Source organism: Glycine soja, chromosome 20, assembly GCF_004193775.1.
Source record: "Glycine soja cultivar W05 chromosome 20, ASM419377v2, whole genome shotgun sequence".
Classification (NCBI taxonomy): Eukaryota; Viridiplantae; Streptophyta; class Magnoliopsida; order Fabales; family Fabaceae; genus Glycine; species Glycine soja.
Genome location: NC_041021.1, coordinates 35,154,277 through 35,173,268, shown reverse-complemented (window position 1 = coordinate 35,173,268; position 18,992 = coordinate 35,154,277).

Sequence of the window (18,992 nt, the reverse complement as noted above, 5' to 3'; positions counted from 1 at the left end):
TTTCATAGCCATCGTTTGCTCTTCAACTTCAAAATTGGAAATTTCTTCCTAATAAATGGATGGTTCAAAAGAATTGATTTATTCTACTACTTGTAGTGCATAAGATCCTATATTAAAGCCATATCTTTCAGGAGTTTTGATTTTCCTTTGTAACTTTCTAGGTGTTGTGGTTTTAGGTTGCTTTAGATGGTTTTGACTCATCCTGTCAATCCCCTCAACTAGTGTTGAATTCTAATGTTGAGGGTTCATTTGAAGATCCTGATCAGTCTCATCAGGTGCTTCAAACTGCTTCTAATCATTAATATTTTTTATTATGGAGCTCTCAAACTCCACTTGCTTAGTGGCATCCTTAGTCTTGCCTAAATCTTCATCGAATTTAGAATGCAACATAGAGACTTCCTCAAACACTGCATCTCTACTCAAAATGACCTTTCTTTCAGATAGAGATTAGACTCAGAATCCTTTGACTCCATCTTCATAGCCCCTAAAGCACCCCTTCTTGGCTCTGGGATTCAACTTACCTTCACTTACGTGATAGTATGTCAGACATCCAAACACCTTCAACATTGAGTATTCAACTAGTTTGTTAGATCATACCTCAATACGGGTCTTGAAGTCTATAGCAGTGGACAGTGAGCGATTCATGAGATAGCATGCTATGCTGACCGCCTCAACCCACAAAATCATATTCAAGTTTGAATTAGATAACATGTATTTGGCACTTTTCCAACAAGGTCATGTTTATTCTTTCAACTACTCCATTTTTTTGTGGAGTATAGCATACAATATGTTGTCTTGCTATTCCTTCATCTCTGCAAAATTCATTAAATTCAATAAAACAGAATTCCATGCCATTGTCAGTCTAAGACACTTTATTGTCTTTCCTATCTGATTCTTCATAAGAATCGTCCAATGCTTGAAAAATTTGAAAGCTTCAGATTTTTGCTTCATCATGAATACCTATGTCATCTTGGAGTAATCATTGATGATGGAGAAGAAACACCTTGCCCCTCCCAATGATGGAACACTCGAAGGCTCCCAACAGTCAGAATGGATGTAGTCCAACATGGCCTTTGTTTTGTGCACAACCTTTCAAAACTTTGTCCTATGCTACTTCCCATAGACGCAATGCTCACAAAACTGAAGAGGTTTCACCTTGTGATTTCCATGTAAGCCTCACTTGCCCAGAATATCCAGACATTTTTCACTCAAGTGGCCCAGATGCAAATGCCATAGAGAATTATCAGATGAGCCATTGGACGCATGGCTTCTAGGTTGTGAATCAATAGAGCCAGAGCTTGTCACAGTGGACCCTTGAAAGATGTACAAATTTCCTTGCTTGGTTCCTTATATTACCACAAAATTTCCTTTCCTTCTAATTTGCATAACTCCACCTTCAACCTAGCAAGAAAAACCTTTCGAATCAAGGGTACCCACAAATACAAGATTTTTTAAGTTATGGAATGTGATGAATATCAATTAAGGTTCTAACAACACCATCATGCATTCTAATTTGTATAGAACCTATAATGACAGACTTACAATGAGCATCATTACTCATGAGAGCGTTACTATTAGACCAGCGGCTTCAATAACTTAAGAGGGAGTCAATTAATTTCCCACTAACAAACTTTTAACCCGCTTCTAAATGATAGGCTCAGAATGCAGAAGTAGAAACAACAATCAATTTTATAATGTTCTTTAAACATGAAAGACAAAATTGATTGCAACAAAATAAATGAGATAAGGGAAGAGAGAATGCAAACACAATTTTATACTGGTTTGGCAAATTCCGTGCCTACGACTAGTACTCAAGCAACCCACTTGAGATTTTCCACTCCTTTTGTAAAAATCCGTTTACAAAGTCTGAACCACATAGGGACAACCCATCTCTTGTGTTCAGCATTCCTTACAACTTAAGAGACCATCGGTCCCTTAATCAATCTCATTGAATGAGAAGAAAGAAAGAAGAATTCTTTCTTGAAGAGAAGGATATTACAATTGAAGTCCATGGAAAAACTCTTAATGAATTTGTAAGTGTTTGCCCAAGAGTTTCTTTTGAGAGAGCATTTGGAAATGAAGTTCTCTTGGAATCTCTCTCATTTTCTTTCGAGAGGATAAGATATTTTGGACCAGCAAAACTCTCTCTTTAAAATTCGTTCCCAAGTCACCTATTTATAGGCCTTTGATGGCCATTCACAAATCCAATGAAAAGATGTGACTGTTGACAGATTTTCTGAAAACTCTCCACTGGTAATCGATTACATTGTTTGTGTAATCGATTTCACGGTTATAATTTGAAGGGTCATGACTTTTGAATTTGAATTTCAGGAGTTTCGTTGCTGGTAATCGATTATAGACATATAGTAATCAATTATATGTTGAAAATTCAAATTCAAAACCATTTTCAATAGCTCTTTTTCAACCTTCCCTTCTGGTAATCGATTACACTTCCTGGTAATCGATTACCAGAGCCTTGCATGACTTTGAAACCCTTTGTTTTGAGGCAAGGCTTGATCTTTAGTGAATCTTGAAACAAGGCTTTGTTTTTTGAAGCAATCTTGAAGAAAATGCTTATCCTTTGAAGTGGCCTTGTTTGATTCTTCTTTGGCATCATCAAAATCATCATACATTCACATTCTCCCCCTTTTTGATGATGACAATCAAGTGATTTCTTTTCGACATCATCAAAACATGCATGATCCATAGTTACCACCAGACTACTTCTCATATGTCACAAACCAATGTCTGTGTGGATACATATGATAAGGACAACCTGAGCCTAGTACCCATTGTTCAAAATGTTATTGTAGTTGCTCACCAACAACCAGAACCAAATCACTTTTTGATGATGCATCATTCTGAACAAGAGCAACAACAAAATCTTTCTTTGCTTTCTTTGGGCAGTCTCGTATCCAATTACCTGGTTTGTTGTAGTAATTTCAAATGTCCTTAGGACCAGCTTTGCTCTTCTTACCACCTTTGCCTTAGTAGAATTAGTCACCAATAATCCGGACATAGAGGCTTCATCACCATTCCCAGATGCCTTTAGTTGAATCTCTTAAGAATGGACACTATAGTTGACCTCTTCAAGGGTAATGGAGCCTTTGCCTACACTAAGAGAACTCACAAAATTCTCATAGGAGTGAGGAAGAGAGGCTAACAGAATCATTGTTAGATCTTTGTCTTCCATCTTGAAATCAATGTCGCACAACTCCATCAGAATAGAGTTTAGCTCATCAAAATGTTCCTTTAGTGGCGTATCTTTTCTCATTCGGAGGCCAAACAAATGTCATTTCGGAAGTAACTTGTAGTAGATTGATTTTGTCATGAAGAGTTTTTCCAATTTGAGCAAAGCTCAACAACAGTTAGTTCTTTTCATTTGCCATTATAGAAACTTAACAAGGTTGCACAATGCAAAAGGAATAACATTTCAGTACCTCATTTTTATTAAAAAAATGACATATTAGCCCCTAAATAATATTACTTAATGTCATTTAAATCCCTAAATTTAACAACTATGCCAAATTAGTCAATCACAAATAGCTACAACCTAAATCTAGAATTACATTTCCATTTCAGTGGTTTCTAACCACCCTTAAACTAACCAAAGAGAAATCACCACAACATAAAAACAAAAGGAAAAGGGAGTATTTTATAGTCTTCAACTACTTTGGCAAGTCATCAATCCTCTCCCTCAGCTCTTCCATCCACCTTTCTTATATGGGATTCACCTGATAAAAAAAAATTACATTTTCCATCCATTTGTGTAGAAAAAGAAGGTAACAACAGGAGAAGAGAAAGAGTCGATGGGCATTGAGAATGAGATATTTGTGTTGCACAATGAGTCTTTGGGGAAGAAGAAGTATCCATTGGGGGAGAAGGATCTTTCCACCCATCAGTGGTTTCATATGACAATTTAGTCCATTCGAGTTAGCAGCACATTCATGAAAAATTTTGCTGTCAAATACGTCCAACAATGCCACATAGGTTTGATTGTTTACATTAACGGAGGAAATAGACAGTGGGACAGATTTGTCGCACTTTTTATAAATTGAGAGACAAAATTTTATTTTTTGATAATTCATGAACCCAACTATCAGTGCTTTAGAAATTCAATGACCAAATTGGGTATTTATTCAAAAAGTAAAGATAGAGCGGACAATGTCTTTAGGTTCACGGGTGAGTGTAAGCCAAAGGTACATGGTGAGTGGAAAGGGTACATTTGGAAGAGAGAAAAAATTTAGAAACAACTAATATTTTATAATTAATGAGTTGATAGGTTTCACTTTTAACTAAGTCGACTATTTTTTTGGCAAAACCTAATAAGAGAAAATAGCATTTCTCGTATAATATTGTATATTTAGTTTGGATAAAATATTTGTTATATTTGAATATTATCATGTTTTATCTTAATATATCTTGAAATGAAATAAAAAATTAGATAATATTAATTAGATAACTGAGTAGAAAAAGGATAAAGAATGATTTAGTTAGCCAAATCTATTGATAGTATATCTCATGTGACTCAATCTTAAATCATATATTTTTGTACTTATATAAGGATAAGCAATTCGCTTCTCCTAGAATTTTATAGATAAGCTCTCTTAGAAAATAGAAAAGTAGTATATAGGATTGAAAAGAAGGAAGAAACCATGAGGATCTTGTTGACCCCGTATATAGAGAAGATGAATAATAAGTGAAGAATGTGAATTGTTATGCTTTAATAGGTGAGTAAAACAACCTTTTCCTAAACTTCTATGTCATAGATTTTTGGAAAATGCGTCTTCTTAAGTTTATAAGTTGTAAATCGATAAATTGATACATTGATCCTTGCGTGAATTAATATATCTCAGTGATGATTTAAAAAATTTAGGTTTTGTAGTATTCTTGTGTGAAATTATTTAAGTGTGATATATTTATACAAACATGTAGCTTTGACTATGTGTGGAGTTTAATTTAATTTTTAAAAAAGGATCTTCCAATGTACAAATCTTCACTGGTTCCATATAAAATGTTGGAATTTATTTGAAAATTTATGAATTAGCGTGTGTGGATTTTGTGTGCAGCTATCATATATATACACTAAAATATATTGATATATGTGTGTTGGATTCATACTTAATTATTAATTGACTTTTATGATATTATAATTTGTGGTATGACCTTATGAACTATTGTCAAATGCATGGAATTAGGAAATTTATTTGGTAATTATCTTGAATGATATTTTGCATTTATGTGAGTTGATTATCACCTTCTAGGAAGGGATGATCGTATACATTTTATTTTGATAATAGGATGATAGATACTTCCATATGGGATAAGGATGAGATTTATAATAAGATATTTTCATCTAGGATGGGGAAGAGATTATGGATGCCTCCGTCCATGATGGGGAAGACAGTGAAACGTCATTGCATGGATATGAGCTCATTGGTCTTTAATGAATATGAGATCCACACTGATTCTAGGAACCAAAGAATTGAGCCTAGTGATTCTAGGAATCATTGAATTGTGTATGTGATATTTGCTTGTTCAATAATTGAATGCACTAAAGTGTTAGTGTTTTGAGTGTCTTTCATTGTGTGAATAGTTTGTTATTGTTTTATAAGTATATATGTATTATTCTTAGTTCTAAATTCTGGTGGATATGATGGTTGGAATATTTTTTTTATCGTATTGAGAATAACACTATTTGTGAACTCTTTTAGAACTTGTATATTCATTGGGATTATTATCTCATTAAAAGTGATGTTTTTAGAGTTCGAGGAAGAAGTTTTTGAGATGAAGGAGAATTGAAGACTTAGTTCATTATTAGCTAAACTTTATTTTAGTTTTGTTAGTATTTAATTTTAGATGTCCATATTTGATTATAAAGATGCTTATTTATGTAAGGACCTATTCATTTGAATTTATTTATAGTATTAAATATTTCAAATCATTCTAACTTCTAAAGTCTTATGTTGTAGAAGATTTAAAGTATATTTTATTATGACTTGTTATTGTAAGGAAAGGAATTACATTTGTGGTATCAGAGCAGTTTGATCCTAAATAGGAATATGGTATGTAACATCCATATTTTATAAAGGAATTACCTCAATTTTCTAATTAAATACACAAAAAATATTTAAATATTTTTGCAATTACGATACTCAAGCATAATGATGCATCAATGCATAAGAAACTACTTGGAAATATGTAATGGATTTTTTCAAATTAGATAAAAGATAACACCTCTTAGTTAAACAAAAGCTAGTCAGATAAATCATAAATAATAATGATGCCTAAAAATGAAGTCTCTAAAATATCGGCGATGTATTATTTAAGTAAAGTTTTAAGGAAAAACCTTTTGACATGGATAACTTAAGTAATTACAAACCATGATAGAAGTATTAACCAAAGGATTTTTAAAAGGTATCACATCCCAAAACTGTACTAGACTCCCCACCCATGTATACATCATAAAGTAAATCTAGTCATAACAAGGATGAAACCTTACCACTACCCTTTACTGACTACTTCACATCCCAAAAGCTAAGAAGAATCCTTTGATGGATCCTCCTCCATCTTTGTTGACTCCTTCACTTTACTCACAACCTTAGAAAAATCCTTCTCCTCATTGTCATCCCTAGTGTAGTCCTCCATGACAAGTGCCCAATTGATTGAACACCCGAGCAAGAGAAACCTGGTTTGCATAACCAAATCATACAGCGAATAAATGGATAGGGGAATCTCACTACCAAGAGATGGCAGAAAGTACTATTTAACAATAGGCTAGGAAAAGATCCCTTCTACCATCATAGCATGTTATCCATAGAAGTTGTTGTTGTTGAAGGACGAGAAGGTGAAGAAGAAGAAGTCTCTGAATTTGCATATAGCTGAGTATCAGATACCGAGTCAAAACCAATAATAAGTCAAAGTAAAAAGATGGAATGCATTTCTCCTCTGCCACTGGTGAAAGTCTAAAGTGAACGTCGCCTGCGAGGTGATTTTCCTTGAACCAATGATCATGGTTCCACTAGTCATCCAATGGTCAAATCCACATGTGAAACATCGGTCTACACTCTCATGCCTTCATCCTCTGAAAAAAAATAGATGTATGGGTGAGTCCTATACTCCCCCATCATGCTACAAGCAAAAGGACCAAAGTCCACAATCACAATACATAATCATGTATCCATTCTTAGTGTTCAACTACACATGTATACTCTCGAGTTCCTATTCTTTTACTACATGCACAGTTCCACTATCTCGGGCATGACCGCTTCATTGATATGCCATCATAGAGGTCTTACATCTTTCATGATGGGGCTCAACTTCTTTCACATTCGATGTCCACAAACGCTTCAACGCTACTCGTATCGTAACAAGATAGGCTCCACATGATATTGCAAAGTCCATCATATAAGCACCGAGTGATGAGTAACTGCTTAAAGTACATGAGTAACTACTTAAAGAAAACCGCAACACTTCCTCTATTGTTTGGCGTGGAAGATTAGTGTAGTAGAGAGAAGGAACTTAATGCACATTCAAGGAGAGGCAAGGATAAAGGATGAAGCAGAACTGCAACACTTCCTCGACTCTTTTTGCACCACAACACTCGATGTAATTACTCTCTAGAAGGTCAAAAACTAAAAAGGTGGTGTTTCCAGTTTCTATCAACCCATTACATACTCCCTTTTGCATTTTTAATTATGAATGATATTCAAAATCGGATTTTTTCCTTGAAATTTGCAGAACCCACATTTTCATATCTTAATCGGGTAAAATCTCAGTTAAGCTTTTTATTTTCATCTTTAATTAATTCATTTTCCAAGTTTTTTAGGTTCCTTGTTTACACTTTTCATATGTGGCATTTTTAGTATGTTCTTCAGGTTCAGTGATTCAAAGAAAACAAATTTCCTGATTGGGACGACTATGTGATTGTAACAACTTGTCGTTGTTACATGGAACTATATAAAGAATAAAAAACACAAGTGAAAGACTTTATTTGTATTCATTTAAAACTCTTCAGGTAATTTAATTATGAAACTACTTGTAAAATTTTCGCATTTCAAGGCCAAAAGATTAAACAAATGATACCAAGATTAAACAACATGTGATATGTATACATATACAATTGAACAAATTGTGTATATTATGGAACTCCATCATAACATAAACTTATATAATATCATAGCAACTCAAATCTCCTCAAAACTCACATATAGACATGGAAACTCTATGAATATAAACTTCCTAGACTCTAAGCCGGTCAACACTATACAAGATACTAAAAGAGAAACAATGTCACATCAAGTACACATATTCACGAAGTCTCTGAAGACACGAACATGAAGTTCAAGATCATCATAGTCGCAACCACATTGCCATACACAAGGGTAAACTTACCAAGCATAAGCGTACATAAAACAATTTAAAAACCTCAACAATTAACATTACATAAGCTCTTTCATCTTTTAAATTATGGTATTTGACAATAAATAAAACTAATAACATTCAACTCACATAAAAAAAACTAATAACATTGAACTCTTATGAAGAAAACTAATAACATTAAACTCACATAAACAAGTCATCTCATAATCAACCATCATGAAACATTTCAAGAATCAACATCACACATAAACTATTAAGCATCATCATCACCATGTACACCAATGATAAACACCAACGATGGACTCTACTCCATGGAGATTTACACTACATGAGTAATTAACTCAAGTACATCCCTTAACATAATCACATCTTAACCATTCAGGGAGACTATAAGTAACCCTACAAAGGAAGTGTGATTTTATTGAAAATGAATGAGTGTGGGTAGTGGCTTACTGCAGAAAGGCTTGCAAAGACTTTAACCAATCTAGGAGTTTGCCCACCCATCCATTATATAGGCCCTTTCATCATTAGCCACCACAGACAACCTTCAGCACTAGGTTGAGGGTCTTCTTAGCACCCTCCAACTTATATGCGTACTCACGACAATGACAACTAAACTTGGATTCCTTGAGGTTTAAGATATGACACCTCTATACCCACCATCTCACTCATGGTTGATCTCAAGGATCCAAGTGTCAGCATCAACAACAATCCATCTCATATACACTAAAAAGTGACTAAACCTCTTGAGAAGTATTTCCCAACACTTTGACACACCATTCGAAGTAAAAAGCTACGGGTGGTACTTAAGAAGATATCCCACTAGGCGAGACACTTAAGTTGCTTTAGTGAGATAGAGTTCTAGCGTGGAACTCACCCTCTCAACTATACCATTTTTGAACAACAACAAAATTTTCCCAAAGGATGTAGTCAACCCTTCCAACACATATGAATGGTTACAAGGCAAGATTTTCACCAACTTATTAACATCAATGCATTCACCTCATCAAACAATATTCATATCATTATTAAAGAAATCAACCCAACATAACTTCAGACATTCATCAAGACATAAATATTGTAACAACAATGCAATCACCTCAACATAATATAAACACTTCAAGAATAATGTAATCATCGTATAAATAAGTATATTGTATTTGCATAAACATTTTAAGGTCATTTGAATCATAAAAAAAGAAAGAGTTTCAAGATAATTTTCAAAATGACTAGATTCTGGCCCAGCAAGTCAAAATTACAGCCTAGCCAAAAAATTTAACCGAATGAACCAACAAACATACGACCCAACCAGAACACTTTAGAGACAACATTTTTGAAAATTGAATTCTAGCACAGTGAGCCAAAAGTTGCACCAAGCTAGACTTATGTAGAAATGATTTCAAAAGTGTTTATCCTCTTCCCCCAAAGCTTCCATTTTTTTTAATTTTTTTTCAAAAATCCATTCATCCCACTTAAAACCCAAATGATTTTCCATCAAATCCAACATATAACACACCAAAACATCATTATTCCAAGTATAAATCACATAATCAAAGCATTAATCAAACCAAATTAAAGCTCTTCTTACCTCCATAAACCAAGAAGAAAACATTAAGAGGAAGAAAAGAAAAAATAGAAGGTTTTGGGTCCAAGGTTAGAGTTTTCTTCCACTCCAACGACAAGCCCATCAGAGCAACATCATCCCAAACCAAAAATTGACCATAAATGGAATCAAAAACCCGAAACAAAGTTTATTCATGAGCACTTATGGGTGCTCTATGAGAAAAATGAAAGGGAGGAAGAAGAGGTGCTTACCAATCCATGGCTCAGCCAAACAACATGAAAGAGAGAGGAAAATAGTCTCCTTTGATCATCAACACCAAACCTCAAGCTTTTAGGATTTAGGTTTTTCTTAGAGAGAATAAGAGAAGAGAAAGATAGCCCCTTACAAATGCAAATATGAATTGTGAGGCTATGGGAATGGTTTATAACCCTTCAAATTCTCCTTTTTACACCCAGGCTTTCTTCGAGTATGCCTACCCCCTAACATACCTCAAGGTCTATCTGCTTAGGCCCAAACTTACTAAAACCACTAAACACACGCAAACATAAGCACAACATCACCACGTAAATAATTAATTTACTTCAAGCGTTTAATTTAAATTTAATTACACTAGATAATTAATTAAAATCACTTAATCAAACATTATGAAAAACACAATGTTATAATGATTACCGTTTCTCGATTCAAAGCCTTTTCCTCCTCATTCAACCTTTGCAAGTTTTTCTAATTTTAATTTCATTCCTTTTTTCTCCCTTACCTTAAAATTAAATTAGTTATTTTTAGGGAAATAGTGATTTTTTTTCATTGAGGACGGTAAACCACCCACCAATCTCCACTATCACATAAAGGTAAACCACCTACTGTTCTATATAGACTTTCAATTTTATCTCTTTCCCCAAGTTTTTTGTTAACTGACTCTTTCTTTGAATGAGAAATTTATTCTTTATTTTGTGTTTGCTTCTCCGTAATCTCCCATAGGTTTTGAGTTTGACCCATTGAGGTTTTTAGTTTCTATTCTTTGAATTAATAAACGAATGTTCAGCAAAATTTTAAAACTACTTTTCCAGTTCAATACAAATTTGTAATGAGGTACGTACTGCATTTTGTATTGCATTTCAATTATAGGTACTCTTTTTCTCTCTTTGAAACCTCAATTTATTTATAAAGTTAGTCACTTGAAAATATAAGTTTTTCCTCCAAAATTTGTGTAGACAAAATAATGTTCTATATCAATGTATTTAGTTCTAATTTGCTTGGTGTTTGTTGTGCAGTTGTTTTTCAAATAAATAAAGTAGTGGAGAAGGAACATCATAGCATGAGGAAATGACAAATCAATTCTTCTTGTTAAGGTTATCATAATTAATTTACACCTTTCTCTATCGTTTATCTTTTATGGTAACCACACAATCTTTGAATTAACCAATCCTTCCATAACTGCACCTATTCTAGCATGGTCTTTCACGTTTTGCCTTGACAGAACCAAAACAAAAGAACATTAAGATATGTAGAGTCCTAAATCCTAATGCATACTCAACCCCTCTCTAACATCTTTATTCCCATCTAATTTTTAGGCTTTACGGTCCATGTCAAACACTGTGTTTCATCTTGATGTTAAAGTGAGACATGTTATTTTTTCTTCAATACATGATAATAAAAAGCCATTGTTTTTCTTGTCATATACAGCTGTGAAGGGCCTTTTGTATACACGAAGTTCATGATGACAACTTCAAGATGTGAAATAAATATGAAACAAAATTGAACTATCAATGTGTATGTATCACAACAATCTTTGCCCATGATGTTAATTAGCTACAGTTTTGAAGGCATGCATTTTTTTCCTCACATTTTTGTTCCATCTTTTTTCTTTTCGCTATCATTTATGTATTCTTGTTGTAATTTTTAACAATGTTTTTGGAACTTTAGTGTATAATTGGCAAGTTTTCTCTCATTACTATAGAATCCCAATGCAATAACTAACAAAAACATAATTGCATCTTTTATTATTTGTTCTTACTGAAATCCGGAACTGTGACACGTCAGGGTGGACGTGGTTGAGTGTGGTCTCAAACTTCACACCTCAGTCTAGAGAGGTACCTTTGACAGAAGAGTGGACCTGCAAAACAAAGGACTTTGGCGCTCAAGTAATAATATGAGTGAGGAAAGTAAAGCAAGTATATGCTTAAGTAAAGCTCGTATGAGCAAGAGAGAGAGAGAGAGGCACATGCTTGTTGCTCGTGTGCTGAGTGTGTGATGGGATTGCTTAGAGGTTTTGATGGAACCTGTATTTATAGTAGTTGAGCATGACTGTCGATCCTTGTTTGTAGGGGTTGTTGTAGCCTTTGTAGATAATTCTCGATTTGTAGATAATAGCTGAGAGCTTATAGATAATGTTAGAGATAAACATTTGCTTATAGATAAAAGGTAGAAGATAATCATTCCTTGTAGATAATGTGTGGCCTTATAGATAATTAATTACTTGTCAATAGATAAGATATTCAAATACATTTGAAAATTAATAGGTTGGAGATAACTTGTTTGTTGGGGAACCCAGCCACTGAGGGCCAAGCATCTACGCTCCTGTAGCAGGGCTAACGTGGAGGGTTAACACGTATCTCAAAGTGCCATGTAGGATGCCACATGTATTTTGTGGGTCCTAGAAAACACATAAGCCCCCCAAGCTTTGAGCTAGCTTGCAGGCAAAAGTGGTTGTCTAGTGCTGAAAGAGTTTGTCCCATCTCGAGGGAGTCTGTTTGATGTCTGGGGTAGTAGTCTTAACAAGTAGAGGGTGACAAGTTTGTCAAGCCCCCAAGTGTGGACGAGTGTTGTTTGGTGTTGGGTGGGGTAACCTCGATGAGTGTGAGAGAATTATAGGTCGATGTGGTCTTTTAAGCCCCTGAGCCTGGACAAGTGTTGTTCTAGCTACGTTTGTCAAGTTGTTTATGATGGACATGTCTTTGGCGTGTAAAGTATGGTAAGCCATCAGATTTGACAACTCTACCCTTTTTTGACCATTGGAGAGTGCATTGAAGATAAAGCGTAACATCTATCTATTGCTGTAGGTGTGTGCGTCGCACACGCAATACTCTTGCATAAGTGTCACTCATGGAGTGGGCACGTACTAGAGTAGAAGTCGTGCGTGAGTGGGGGAGCGTCGTGGTGCAAAATTTTAGGGCACCACTTCAGCTCCCGCCAATTACCGAAGATTCCGCCTTCCCTTTAAATGGAGTAGACATTTGATTTCAGGTCACTGTTCATTGTCTTCTTGCTCTTGTGCTTTTTGGCTTTCGATTTCCCTTTCTTCTCCCTTCAATTTCTAAAGGTACTCCCGTCTACCATAATGTCTTCCTTTCTGTCTAATTCTGTCATCGGTCTAGGTGGCAAGGACTCTGGGGCTCAATTAAGCAACCCATCATCGATCGAAAGGTCATCTTAATAAGCAGTTCCTTGTCCGAGGATACTTGCCGAGGTGCCTCTGATAGCGAGTCCTCCTCTTAAGAGAGGGTGAGGGTCTCACGTCGAACTAGTGGGGGCACTTCTCGCCTTCACGGAGGGGCGTGGCCTTCCGTTGCTGCCGGGGAGCCTGTCCCGATTACTATGATCCTCCCCTCTTCTGCTTTTGGGGGTGTTAGGAGCGATAATGGTGGTGGAGATGCTAGGGCGTCTCCCCACGTGCAACGTAGCCAAAGCATTGGGTTGTTGTCGTCCACCCTAGCCATTGCTGGCTATGAGTGGGTGATGGATGACTTTTTAAAATATAAGTCCTCTCTGACCTCGGTGGCGAGTGTTGTTGCGCTTCAGCACCAGGCAAAGCAAGCTTAGCCTGAGGACTCCTACAAGTTGATCATTTAGGATTGCGAGAGTGATGACTTCCTGTTCTTGAGGGTCGTGACTGGTCCTCCGTGTTAGTCGATGAATACAACTAACTTTTGTGTAAGAAATCTGCGAAAATTGTATCTAACTCCTCCCATTTATGGTTATTTTGTAGTGTTGTAATTACTTTTTGTTAAAGATAGGTAATAAATACTTACTACTCCCATTTTTTCTATTTAATAATCATTTCCTCACAATTTCAGGTTAATTAGGCAAGTTTATGAAGTGTTGATTTTGATCTGCTCGCTAAGCCAATCTGCCAGCTTAGCGAGCCATCTGCTGAGCGCAACACTCCTTGGGCTGAGCGCGAGGAAGAATTTGGAAAAAGGATGAGTTGTGCATGTTCGCTGAGCGAGGTTTCATCCCATTAAGCGCACCGCTTGAGTCCGTCCACTGAGCGAGAAGATGCGCGCTAAGCCGAAATTCACTAATGCATGCTAAGCGAGCTAGAGTTGTGCTAAGCGTGCAAGCACCAACAAGGCCACCTATTTAAGCCTGAAATCAGAAATAGAAATGGATTTTGGGCAATTCTCGAAGCTTTTGCATGTTTAGAGATTTTTAGAGAGAGAAAGGTCCAAATTCTAGAGAGTTTTGAGAGCTTTTGCTGTGCGAAGACTGGTAGAGAACTGAGCAAGAAAAGGAAGTCATCCTGAGAGCATGAGATGAGTCTGTGAGTGATTATGAGGTTCTAGAGGTGGAGGAGACATCCCCACTACTTGCATTTATTCAATCCTTCATTTTTCTCTTCTCTCTGTTGTAAAGGAAGTTTCCCAGTTATAGAGAGCTAAATCCTATGTTGGTTCTTCCTTGTAGGTACTTGATGTAAATACCTATATATCTATTTAATGATGATTTATGTGTTCTCTGTGCTATCAGTACGCCATTTCAGTGTTCTCTTTCCTTGATCACGTAGATGCATGCTTTGTTAGGATCATTCAACAGTGGAAACTGGTTTGATTCGTAGAACTTGATAGGACATGGCTAGTTTATCGTATTATCACGAGGGATCGGGGTACGATAACCTAGTTGTTTGTATGTTTGTCTTAATGCGGTTCTGGTCAAGTTTAGTCCAACAAGAGGAATCTGAGGATGATGCTGGATCAGGATTAGGCTAGACTATCATGAGGAATCGGGGTTTAGCATTTCAGGAGACACCATAGAACACATGAGCATTGTTAAGTAGAGAGTATCCTTATAACATTAGGTACCTAATAGGAAGACCAACATGTTGTCTACTTATCTTTACACATCATTACTCACATGATTTTCCTTTTAATAGTTAGTTTACATACCTGTGTATAGTCCACACATATCTTTTCAGACTAGACACCTATTCACTAAATATAGCTTTACCAAGTAACAAAAGTTCCCCGAGAGTTCGATACTCGGTTCTTACTATTTTATACTACTTACGCGATCAGGTGCACTTGCCGGGTTCGAACAAGTTTTTGGTGTCGTTGCCGGGGAACTTCTTTCTATTTGGAAAGTTAGTTCAGTCCTAGGTGTCTATTCTTTATTCTTTGATTAACTGTGAATATTTGCTTTCAATTCATATTTGTTTTCCTCTTGAACTGGATAACCATTGTTTCTGTCAATGTTTTGTATGTATAGAATCTCCTATAGGTAGCCTAGTTATTCTGAAGAAATACAATCTCCTACCGCTGTATCATGAAGATTGTTATCTCTATTCCACTAATAAATTGTGATTTTGCTGGAGGAGAACATTACCAGGACAGTTGTTATTTCTATTCTATAAATAAATCTGACTGGAGACAGGAGTCGACCATGTACAATCATCATGAGAAAGGAAGAGTTCCTGATCTTGAAAGTGTATTGGCAGACTTCATGACATATCAAGCTAGCTCTAAAGGTGATTGCTATTCAACACAATAGCATGGAAATCAGTTTGGAAAAGACTATTTTTTTGAAGATCATCAATGGGAATCAGAATGGCATCCTGTTAATGCAATTCAAGGTTACAGTAGATTTAATGCAACAAACATTTAAAAGAACTGAGACTCAGATTGGTAAGTTGGTGGATGACATGACTAAAGTTGTGGTCAAAAGAGAAGAATAGTATGCAGAGATTAAAACACATCAAGAAAGTATTCTTCAAGTTAACAGAATCCATCATCAATTGATCACCAAAGAAGAAAAGGATGAAGTCTCCATTATTCCAGAATATCCCTGCATGGCAACTACTGGATGTGTTGTAGGCAAAGATAAAGGTTGATTGGAACTCAGTGTAGAGGATCAGAAAATCTCCTTTGACCTCTTTGAAGCAATGAAACACCCAGATATGAGTGATGCCTGTTTTGAAGAAGAAGAGGTGGAGCAGGAGATAGCATTATTAGCTTCAACCATGGTACTATAGTTCCCTTTGGAAAAAGAACTTGATTATGTGATAGACTGCCTAGCTTGTGATGAAGAGCTTGATGATCTAAAAGATAACTTTGCTGGTCATGTGGTTTTTGAAGAATTAGAAAAAAATAGACCAACAGAAAAACCCAAAGCAGAATTGAAGACTCTTCCAGCACACTTAAAGTATGTATACTTGGAGGATAATGAGACTAAACCAGTTATAATTAGCAACTCCTTGCAGAAGAAAGAGGAGGATCAACTGGTGCAGATTCTGAAAAGTCGTAAAGCTGCTATTGGTTGGCACATCTCTGACTTAAAAGGAATCAGTCCATCATATTGTATGAACAACATCAATTTGGAAGCTGATTACAAGCCTGTGAGACAACCTCAAAGAAGATTGAATCCTATAATGAAAGAAGAAGTAAGAAAAGAAGTGCTCAAGTTACTAGAGGCAGGGCTCATCTATCCAATTTCGGACAGTTCATGGGTGAGTCCTGTTCAAGTCGTTCCGGAAAAGGGAGGTATGACAGTGGTCAAGAATGATAGAGATGAGTTAATTCCTACAAGAACAGTCACCGGATGGAGAATGTGTATTGATTATAGGAAGCTCAATGAAGCCACAAGGAAAGACCATTACCCGCTTCCCTTCCCTGCAGGGCAATCTTTCTACTGTTTCTTGGACGGGTGCTCGGGCTACAATCAAATTGCAGTAGATCCTCAGGACCAAGAAAAGACAGCTTTCACATGCCCCTTTGATGTATTTGCTTATCGCCGCATGTCGTTAGGTTTATGTAATGCCCCAGCTACTTTCCAGAGATGTATGATGGCAATTTTTGCTGACATGGTAGAGAAATGTATTGAAGTCTTTATGGACGATTTTTCGGTCTTTGGTGCATCTTTTGGAAATTTTCTAGCAAATTTAGAGAAAGTGTTACAATGCTATAAAGAATCTAATTTGGAACTCAATTGGGAGAAATGTCACTTTATGGTTCAAGAAGGTATCGTGCTGGGACACAAGATTTCTAAAAGAGGAATTGAGGTGGATAAACCAAAACTAGATGTTATTGATAAACTTCCACCTCCAGTTAATGTGAAAGGCATACAAAGTTTTTTGGATCATGCTGGATTTTATCGGCGATTCATTAAAGACTTTTCCAAAATTGCTAAACCACTAAGTAATCTGCTGAACAAGGATGTTATGTTTGTGTTTAATGACGAATGTTTAGAAGCCTTTACCACCCTCAAAGCCAAGTTGGTCTCTGCTCCTGTGATCACAACACCAGACTGGGGACAAGAGTTTGAATTGATGTGTGATGCAAGTGATTATGCAGTAGGTGTTGTGCTGGGACAGCGGAAGGGAAGAATGTTTCATATCATCTATTATGCTAGCAATGTTTTGAATAATGCTGAGATTAACTATGTCACCATTGAGAAAGAATTGCTGGAAATCGTTTATGTACTTGAGAAATTTTGATCTTATCTGGTGGGATCAAAGATAGTGATTTACACTGATCACGCAGCAATTAAATATTTGTTGCGCAAAGCTGATTCCAAGCCACAATTGATCAGATGGATACTGCTGCTTCAAGAATTTGATTTAGTCATCGAGGACAAGAAAGGTTCTGAAAATGTGCTAGTAGACCACCTATCCAGATTGGTGAATGAAGAGGTCACTTCAAATGAGGCTGAAATAAAAGATAAATTTCCTGATGAATCTTTGTTTGTGATTGCAGGGAGACCCTGGTTTGCTGATATGGCTAATTTCAAGGCAACAGGTGTCATTCCCAAAGACCTCAATTGGCAACAGAGAAAGAAATTCTTCCATGATGCCCAATATTATATTTGGGATGATCCACACTTGTTCAAAGTAGGTGCAGATAATCTTCTTCAAAGATGTGTGACAAGTGAGGAGGCCAAGGGCATATTGTGGCATTGTCACAATTCACCATGTGGAGGGCATTATGGCGGAGACAAAACAACAACTAAGGTTTTACAGTCAGGATTTTTCTGGCCAACACTCTTGAAAGATGCCCATCACTAGGTGCTTGATGCCTAGCTTTTTTAGGAAGTCTTCATAAGTCTGAACTTTGAATTGAGTGTCATTGTCGGTGACAATGGCGCATAGGAGGCCATACCTTCAGATAAGGTGTTTCCAGGTGAATTTCTCCACCTTATTAGCCATAATTTCCCGTAGTGGTCTTGCTTCCATCCACTTGGTGAAGTATTCGATGGCAACTAGTAAGTATTTGACTGCTCCTGCGGCCTTTGGCAGTGGTCCAAATATGTCCATTCCCCACATGGTGAAGGGCCAATAGGAGCTTAGACTGTGAAGATTGTCATGAGTAGTGCATGACACGTCTGCAAACTCTTGGCAATGTTTGGACCTCCTGGTAAAGTCGAGGGCATCTACCCTAGGTGGTTGCAAGTAGTAGCCAACTTGCATGACTTTGGTGGCTAGGAAGCGTCCTTCGGTATGGAGACTGCAGATCCCTTTATGAAGTTCTCTCATGACGTAGTCTGCCTATTGGTTGTTTAGGCATTTGAGTAGGGAAGGGTGTTGTCAACCCTCTTTTGAATAGCTCTCCATTAAGGATGATGTAGTAGCTGGCCTTCTGTTTGAGGCATCGGGCTTCGTCCTTGTTTGGTGGCAGGACCCCCTGGATTAGGAAGTTATTGTAGGGAATTATCCAGTTTGGTTCCTCCTCTTCTCCGGCCATAATTTCCTCAACATCTATGGTGGAAGTTTGGAGCGTCTCCTAGATTATGGTCTTGAGGTGTCCAACCTTCTTAGTGCTAGCCAGCTTGGAGAACAAGT